This window comes from Salvelinus alpinus, chromosome 21 (assembly GCF_045679555.1).
Source record: "Salvelinus alpinus chromosome 21, SLU_Salpinus.1, whole genome shotgun sequence".
In the NCBI taxonomy this organism is placed as follows: Eukaryota; Metazoa; Chordata; class Actinopteri; order Salmoniformes; family Salmonidae; genus Salvelinus; species Salvelinus alpinus.
This window is the reverse complement of record NC_092106.1, coordinates 43,612,489-43,621,446: the sequence shown is the minus strand read 5'-3', so window position 1 is coordinate 43,621,446 and position 8,958 is coordinate 43,612,489. Positions and strand designations below refer to the sequence as shown.

Below are 8,958 nucleotides of genomic sequence, written 5' to 3'. Positions count from 1 at the left end.
AGTAGTAGATTCCTTCCCTGTGGTTGGTCACACCATAACAACACAAACAGTAGTAGATTCCTTCCCTGTGGTTGGTCACACCATAACAACACAAACAGTAGTAGATTCCTTCCCTGTGGTTGGTCACACCATAACAACACAAACAGTAGTAGATTCCTTCCCTGTGGTTGGTCACACCATAACAACACAAACAGTAGTAGATTCCTTCCCTGTGGTTGGTCACACCATAACAACACAAACAGTAGTAGATTCCTTCCCTGTGGTTGGTCACACCATAACAACACAAACAGTAGTAGATTCCTTCCCTGTGGTTGGTCACACCATAACAACACAAACAGTAGTAGATTCCTTCCCTGTGGTTGGTCACACCATAACAACACAAACAGTAGTAGATTCCTTCCCTGTGGTTGGTCACACCATAACAACACAAACAGTAGTAGATTCCTTCCCTGTGGTTGGTCACACCATAACAACACAAGCAGTAGGAACCATCTTTCTCCTTATTCAAATCTTGACAACGGAGAAATAATCAAATTCAAACACGTCTGAATGATTTTGTTGATTGTGCTGTAAAGTTGCCTCTCTAACAGTCCATGTTTCCCTCCCATCTCTATCAGCTGCCTTCACATATCCTGTTCTTCTCTCCCTCCCTTCTCTTCCTCCTCTTCCTCTCTTCTCTGCCTCCCTCCTCTTCCTCCCTTATCTTTCTCCTCTCTTCTCTCCCTCCCTTCTCTTCCTCCCTCCTCCATTCTCTTCCTCCTCTTCCTCTCTTCTCTGCCTCCCTCCTCTTCCTCCCTTCTCTGCCTCCCTCCTCTTCCTCCCTTATCTTTCTCCTCTCTTCTCTCCCTCCCTTCTCTTCCTCCCTCCTCCCTCCTCTTCCTCTCTTCTCTCCCTCCCTTCTCTTCATCGCTTCTCTGCCTCCCTTCTCTTCCTCCTCTTCCTCCCTTCTCTTCCTCCTCTGCCTCCCTTCCCTTCCTCCTCTTCCTCTCTTCTCTTCCTCCCTTCTCTGCCTCCCTTCTCTTCCTCCTCTTCCTCCCTTCTCTGCCTCCCTTCTCTTCCTCCTCTTCCTCTCTTCTCTCCCTACCTTCTCTTCCTCCCTTCTCTTCCTCCTCTCCCTCTCTTCTCTCTCGACACACACACACACATGTGCGCACACACACACACACACGCACACACGCGCGCACACGCATGCACACACACAATTAGAGAATCAAAAAAGGCCGGTTCATTAACACTTCCCCCATGTCTTACTTCCTGTTGTGAGCATGTGGCATTAACACACTGTACATCATGTTAAGGTGTGTGGCTGCATGTGGGTAAACCCTCGTACATTTCAACAGGTTTCTACAATATCGGGGAGGTTCACATAACCCACTGCTTCTTCTTTAGTTGTTTCCAATCTCGTCTGAAATGTATTATAAAATGAGATTAAGATCCAACTCCTGTGAATGAATCCCACTACATCTTAAAGCTGTTAGATGAATGATATATAAAGACGCCTGAAAATATTTTACCTTCAAGAAAACCAGTTTGAGGAAAATCAATTACTTTCATCAATTCTGTGTCTGGAAGACTGATTTCAATAAACATCGACGGAGGATAAAATCCCAAAAGGCTTCATTATACACTGAGTAGACAAAACATTAAGAACACCTGCTCTTTCCATGACATAGACTGATCAGGTGAATCCAGGTGAAAGATATGATCCCTTATTGATGTCACTTGTTAAATCCACTTCAATCAGTGCAGATGAAGGGGAGGAGACAAGTTAAATAAGGACTTTTAAGCCTTGAGACAATTGATATACGGATTGTGTATGTGTGCCATTCAGAGGGTGAATGGGCAAGACAAAATATTTCAGTGCCTTTGAACGGGGTATGGTAGTAGGTGCCAGGTGCACCGGTTTGTGTCAAGAACTGCAACACCGCTTGGTTTTTCACTCTCAACAGTTTCCTGAGTGTATCCAGAATGGTCCTCCATCCAAAGTACATCCAGCCAACTGGACCCAACAGTGGGAAGCATTGGAGTCAACATGGGCCAGCATCCCTGTGGAACGCTTTCGACACCTTGTAGAGTCCATGACCCGACGAATTGAGGCTGTTCTGAGGGCAAAAGGGAGGGATGCAACTCAATATTAGGAAGGTGTTCTTAATGTTTTGTCCACTCAGTGTAAGAAACGAATGTAATACAACACACTGTAGGTGAACGTCAAACTAAATGTGCAGGAAAATTCTTCATAATGTTGATTGTTGACAGGACGTGCTTGTTATTTAGATATAAAAGCAGTATAGCACCAGTTTAACTCTTCTACACCCATACGTATGAAATCAAGAAACACACACACACACACACACACACACACACACACACACACACACACACACACACACACACACACACACACACACACACACACACACACACACACACACACACACACACACACACACACACACTCGGGACCCACTGTATATCTGTGAAGTTGTAAGATGTCTCATTGTCAAGGCCAGAGGTGTTTGTTAGAAAATCCTCGTCTCTCTGATCGGTCTTGACATGTATGATATTTAAAAAAAGGGTTGAAACTCCCTGTTTCTGACAGCTAAACAGAGCCGGCTACAAAAGAAGAATCAGGGTGTCTATATTTACTGTAATTCCTGAAGGGACCAAAGCTTTGTGTCTCCTGAGCAGGAAAACTAATCTTACTAATGCTCTAATGTTAGCTGACAACACCAGAGATCCTCCTCAGGAGAGAGAGAGAGAGAGAGACAGAGAGAGAGAGAGAGAGAGAGGAGAGAGAGAGAGAGAGAGACAGAGAGAGAGAGCGAGAGAGAGAGACAGAGAGAGAGAGAGAGAGAGAGGGTTGTCTGTGTTAACACAGCACCGTATCCTCCCAGAGAGGGTTGTCTGTGTTAACACAGCACCGTATCCTCCCAGAGAGGGTTGTCTGTGTTAACACAGCACCGTATCCTCCCAGAGAGGGTTGTCTGTGTTAACACAGCACCGTATCCTCCCAGAGAGGGTTGTCTGTGTTAACACAGCACCGTATCCTCCCAAAGAGGGTTGTCTGTGTTAACACAGCACCGTATCCTCCCGACAGATTCTAATTCTTTCTCTCTGCTGGTCCAGCTGACGCCCCCACTCCCTCTCTCACCCTCCTTCTCTACCCTGAGGGCAGGTTGCACTGAACAGGCAGCCTCTCTGCTTTGGCCAGTCCATTGCCTTTGCGTGTGTGCGTGCGTGACCAGTGAGCGAGCGGGGTCGCCCGTCCCCAGTGGCAGGGGTCTGGCTGGGGGGGTTCAGCTGTGGAGCAGAGCCAACGGGGGCAAGTTATGGCCTGAGGGACTCTTCACACCCTTGACACAACACACACACACGGCACGGTTGTTTACCGTGCCAACTAGCTTTATGCTGTGTTCCCGGTCAGTCAACTCGGGGGACAGTGGGGAGGGAGGGAGAGAGGGATCAGGGGGGGGGAGGAGAGGAGGAAGAGAGAGAGAGGGAGGAAGAGAGAGAGAGGGAGAGGGATCAGGGAGGGAGAGAGTGGTCATGGAGGGAGGAGGGGAGGAAGAGAGAGGGAGGGATCAGGGAGGGAGAGAGGGGTCATGGAGAAGGGAGGGGAGGAAGAGAGAGAGAGGGAGGAAGAGAGGGAGGGATCAGGGAGGGAGAGAGGGGTCATGGAGGGAGGAGGGGAGGAAGAGAGAGAGAGGGAGGAAGAGAGGGAGGGATCAGGGAGGGATCAGGGAGGGAGAGAGAGAGAGAGAGGTAGGTAGGGATCAGGGAGGGATCAGGGAGGGAGAGAGGGGTCATGGAGGGAGGATGGGAGGAAGAGAGAGAGAGGGAGGAAGAGAGGGAGGGATCAGGGAGGGATCAGGGAGGGAGAGAGAGAGAGAGAGGTAGGTAGGGATCAGGGAGGGATCAGGGAGGGAGAGAGAAAGAGAGGTAGGTAGGGATCAGGGAGGGTAGGAGGGAGGGATGTAGGGAGGGATACGGGAGGGAGAGATGTAGGGAGGGATCAGGGAGGGAGAGAGAAAGAGAGGTAGGTAGGGATCAGGGAGGGTAGGAGGGAGGGATGTAGGGAGGGATACGGGAGGGAGAGATGTAGGGAGGGATCAGGGAGGGAGAGAGAAAGAGAGGTAGGTAGGGATCAGGGAGGGAGGGAGGGAGGCAGGGAGGGAGGGAAGGAGTGTAGTAATCCCTCCACACCTACAGAACTCATCTGTCTCCAGCAACACACTCCTATTATTCAGTCTGTATGCTGCTTCTAATGTGGAACCATAGGAGGAGGAATTCACTATAGGAAGATGAAGGGAGGAGGACACTATAGGAAGATGAAGGAGGAGGAGGAGGACACTATAGGAAGATGAAGGGACGAGGAGGAGGAGGACACTATAGGAAGATGAAGGAGGAGGAGGAGGACACTATAGGAAGATGAAGGGAAGAGGAGGAGGAGGACACTATAGGAAGATGAAGGAAGGAGGACACTATAGGAAGATGAAGGAGGAGGAGGAGGACACTATAGGAAGATGAAGGGACGAGGAGGAGGAGGACACTATAGGAAGATGCAGGAAGGAGGACACTATAGGAAGATGAAGGAGGAGGAGGAGGACACTATAGGAAGATGAAGGAGGAGGAGGAGGACACTATAGGAAGACGAAAGGAAGAGGAGGAGGACACTATAGGAAGATGAAGGGAGGAGGAGGAGGACACTATAGGAAGATGAAGGAAGGAGGACACTATAGGAAGATGAAGGAGGAGGAGGAGGACACTATAGGAAGATGAAGGAGGAGGAGGAGGACACTATAGGAAGACGAAGGGAAGAGGAGGAGGACACTATAGGAAGATGAAGGGAGGAGGAGGAGGACACTATAGGAATATGAAGGAAGGAGGACACTATAGGAAGATGAAGGAGGAGGAGGAGGAGGACACGATAGGAAGACGAAGGGAAGAGGAGGAGGACACTATAGGAAGATGAAGGGAGGAGGAGGAGGACACTATAGGAAGATGAAGGAAGGAGGACACTATAGGAAGATGAAGGAGGAGGCGGAGGACACTATAGGAAGATGAAGGAGGAGGAGGAGGAGGAAACTATAGGAAGATGAAGGGAGGAGGAGGAGGACACTATAGGAAGTTGAAGGGAGGAGGAGGAGGACACTATAGGAAGATGAAGAGAGGAGGAGGAAGAGGAGGAGGAGGAGCAAGATGACACTATAGGAAGATGAAGGGAGGAGGAGGAGGACACTATAGGAAGATGAAGAGAGGAGGAGGAAGAGGAGGAGGAGGAGCAAGAGGACACTATAGGAAGATGCAGGGAGGAGGAGGAGGAGGCTATAGGAAGACGAAGGGAGGAGGAGGAGACTATAGGAAGATGAAGAGAGGAGGAGGAGGACACTATAGGAAGATGAAGGGAGGAGGAGGAGGACACTATAGGAAGATGAAGAGAGGAGGAGGAGGACACTATAGGAAGATGAAGGGAGGAGGACACTATAGGAAGATGAAGAGAGGAGGAGGAGGACACTATAGGAAGATGAAGGGAGGAGGTGAACAGCACCCATGTTTCCTTATTCCTTAATTTTCAGTCTTAAATAAAAGTGCCATACAGGGAAGAGTATTCATTATATTGCGCCTCACATTCATGCTTCAAAGAACATTACATTTAATTAAGTTGCTGCTTTGTCTATCTGGAGCGCAGACCAATATAGCTACTCTATAACAGCTTCTGTATAACACAGCCCTGAGCTCTGTTCTCACATCTAGGATTCCAAGGCAGACAGAGAGCTACATCTCTCTCTCTCTCTCTCTGTCTCTCTCTGTCTCGCTCTCTCTGTCTCTCTCTGTCTCGCTCTCTCTGTCTCTCTCTGTCTCTCTCTGTCTCGCTCTGTCTCTCTCTGTCTCTCTCTGTCTCTCTCTGTCTCTCTCTGTCTCTCTCTGTCTCGCTCTCTCTGTCTCTCTCATATGATCAGTCTGTCTCTCTCTCTCTGTCTCTCTCATATGATCAGTCTGTCTCTCTCTCTCTGTCTCTCTCATATGATCAGTCTGTCTATCTCTCTGTGTCTCTGTCATGTGATCAGTCTGTCTCTCTCTCTGTCTCTCTCATATGATCAGTCTCTCTCTCTCTCTCTCATATGATCAGTCTGTCTCTCTCTCTGTCTCTCTCATATGATCAGTCTGTCTCTCTCTCTCTCTCTCTCTCTCTCTCTCTCTCTCTCTCTCTCTCTCTCTCTCTCTCTCTCTCTCTCTCTCTCTCTCTCTCTCTCTCTCTCTCTCTGTCTCTCTCATATGATCAGTCTGTCTCTCTCTCTGTCTCTCTCATATGATCGGTCTGTCTCTCTCTCTGTCTCTCTCATATGATCAGCCTGTCTCTATCATATGATCAGTCTGTCTCTCTCATATGATCAGTCTGTCTCTGTCATATGATCAGTCTGTCTCTCTCTCTATGTCTCTGTCATGTGATCAGTCTGTCTCTCTCTCTGTGTTTCTCTCATATGATCAGTCTGTCTCTGTCATATGATCAGTCTGTCTCTCTCTCTGTGTCTCAGATTCCTGCTGCAGCAGGGCGTTCCGTGGTAGAATGTAGCTTAGCAGTGGGCGCTATCATTGGGTATGATAGAAGAAATTGGGTATGATAGCATGGGACGGCAGGTAGCCTAGTGGTTAGAGCGATGGTCCAGTATCCGAAAGGTTGCTGGATCTAATCCCCGAGCTGGCAAGGTAAAAATCTGTTGTTCTTTCCCTGAACAAGACAGTTAACCCACTGTTCCCCCGTAGGCCGTTTGTTGTAAATAAGACTTTGTTCATAACTGACTTGCCTAGTTAAATAAATAAAAAAATCTGCCTCAAAGATGCTGTATTCTTCGATTCCATTGAAAAGGTGAATACGAGAGATGTGTTGCGAGAGACACAGACGTCAGTACTTCCTCTTATGAATCTGGAGAATAAAGCTATACTTTCAAACGTTTGTTTGAGATGAAGTGTTGGAGAGAGAGTTATCTCCTCATGGACAACTTGTTTCTACATAAAAAAAAGGCTATTTTTGGATGCACATTGAGGAGACATAGCGCACATGATTTCAAAGAAGGATACCGGCGAACTGAAAATAGCGTGAGAAATGGGGTGGAAAGGAGGTATGGGATTGAGAAGGTACGTCAATTTCTGAATTGGATAAAAAGGGAAGAAATATAGGCAGGATTATAATGTTAACATATTTTTTTCCTGAAGGTGAATTGTTTATTGAATCAGCAAAGTTTCTGATGTAAGACATAACAGGAGGAGGTTTGACAAGCCCTGAAATCGCTAGACTCAAGAAAGTGGTCACGAGTAACACGTGATATAAGTTCTAAAGGAAATTACAGAGTTCAATCGCAGCCTTAACTCTGTAAAGAGATGTGTTTTCTGTCTCTTCCTGTAAAGAGATGTGTTTTCTGTCTCTTCCTGTAAAGAGATGTGTTTTCTGTCTCTTCCTGTAAAGAGATGTGTTTTCTGTCTCTTCCTGTAAAGAGATGTGTTTTCTGTCTCTTCCTGTAAAGAGATGTGTTTTCTGTCTCTTCCTGTAAAGAGATGTGTTTTCTGTCCCTTCCTGTAAAGAGATGTGTTTTCTGTCTCTTCCTGTGAAGAGATGTGTTTTCTGTCTCTTCCTGTAAAGAGATGTGTTTTCTGTATCTTCCTGTAAAGAGATGTGTTTTCTGTCTCTTCCTGTAAAGAGATGTGTTTTCTGTCTCTTCCTGTAAAGAGATGTGTTTTCTGTCTCTTCCTGTAAAGAGATGTGTTTTCTGTCTCTTCCTGTAAAGAGATGTGTTTTCTGTCTCTTCCTGTAAAGAGATGTGTTTTCTGTTTCTTCCTGTAAAGAGATGTGTTTTCTGTCTCTTCCTGTAAAGAGATGTGTTTTCTGTCTCTTCCTGTAAAGAGATGTGTTTCTGTCTCTTCCTGTAAAGAGATGTGTTTTCTGTCTTTTCCTGTAAAGAGATGTGTTTTCTGTCTCATCCTGTGAAGAGATGTGTTTTCTGTCTCTTCCTGTAAAGAGATGTGTTTTCTGTCTCTTCCTGTAAATAGATGTGTTTTCTGTCTCTTACTCTGCACTTTTTTCCCAGCCATGAGCAGTTGAAAGATTTATTTTTTAAACGTAAATGGGGCGAGAGACGTTAGAAAAAGAGCCATAGTGGGAAGAGACATACGTTTCCCACAGGAAACACATAGTAATACAGGAAATGAAGTTATGTGGCAACAGGAGTGGGGGGGAGACAGTGCTGTGTATTTGTATTTATTATGGATCCCCATTAGTTCCTGCCAAGGCAGCAGCTACTCTTCCTGGGGTTTATTATGGATCCCCATTAGTTCCTGTCAAGGCAGCAGCTACTCTTCCTGGGGTTTATAATGGATCCCCATTAGTTCCTGCCAAGGCAGCAGCTACTCTTCCTGGGGTTTATTATGGATCCCCGTTAGTTCCTGCCAAGGCAGCAGCTACTCTTACTGGGGTTTATTATGGATCCCCATTAGTTCCTGCCAAGTCAGCAGCTACTCTTCCTGGGGTTTATTATGGATCCCCATTAGTTCCTGCCAAGGCAGCAGCTACTCTTCCTGGGGTTTATTATGGATCCCCATTAGTTCCTGCCAAGGCAGCAGCTACTCTTCCTGGGGTTTATTATGGATCCCCATTAGTTCCTGCCAAGGCAGCAGCTACTCTTCCTGGGGTTTATTATGGATCCCCATTAGTTCCTGCCAAGGCAGCAGCTACTCTTCCTGGGGTTTATTATGGATCCCCATTAGTTCCTGCCAAGGCAGCAGCTACTCTTCCTGGGGTTTATTATGGATCCCCATTAGTTCCTGCCAAGGCAGCAGCTACTCTTCCTGGGGTTTATTATGGATCCCCATTAGTTCCTGCCAAGGCAGCAGCTACTCTTCCTGGGGTTTATTATGGATCCCCATTAGTTCCTGCCAAGGCAGCAGCTACTCTTCCTGGGGTTT

At 47.1% G+C, this 8,958-nt stretch overlaps 1 protein-coding gene across 1 annotated transcript in view; it reads right to left on the bottom strand.

The window, feature by feature from the left end:
- The window catches only part of LOC139548337 (teneurin-4), a gene marked incomplete at its 5' end in the record, with an annotated part of 289,854 nt that overhangs the window by 6,572 nt on the left and 274,324 nt on the right, over positions 1–8,958 (bottom strand).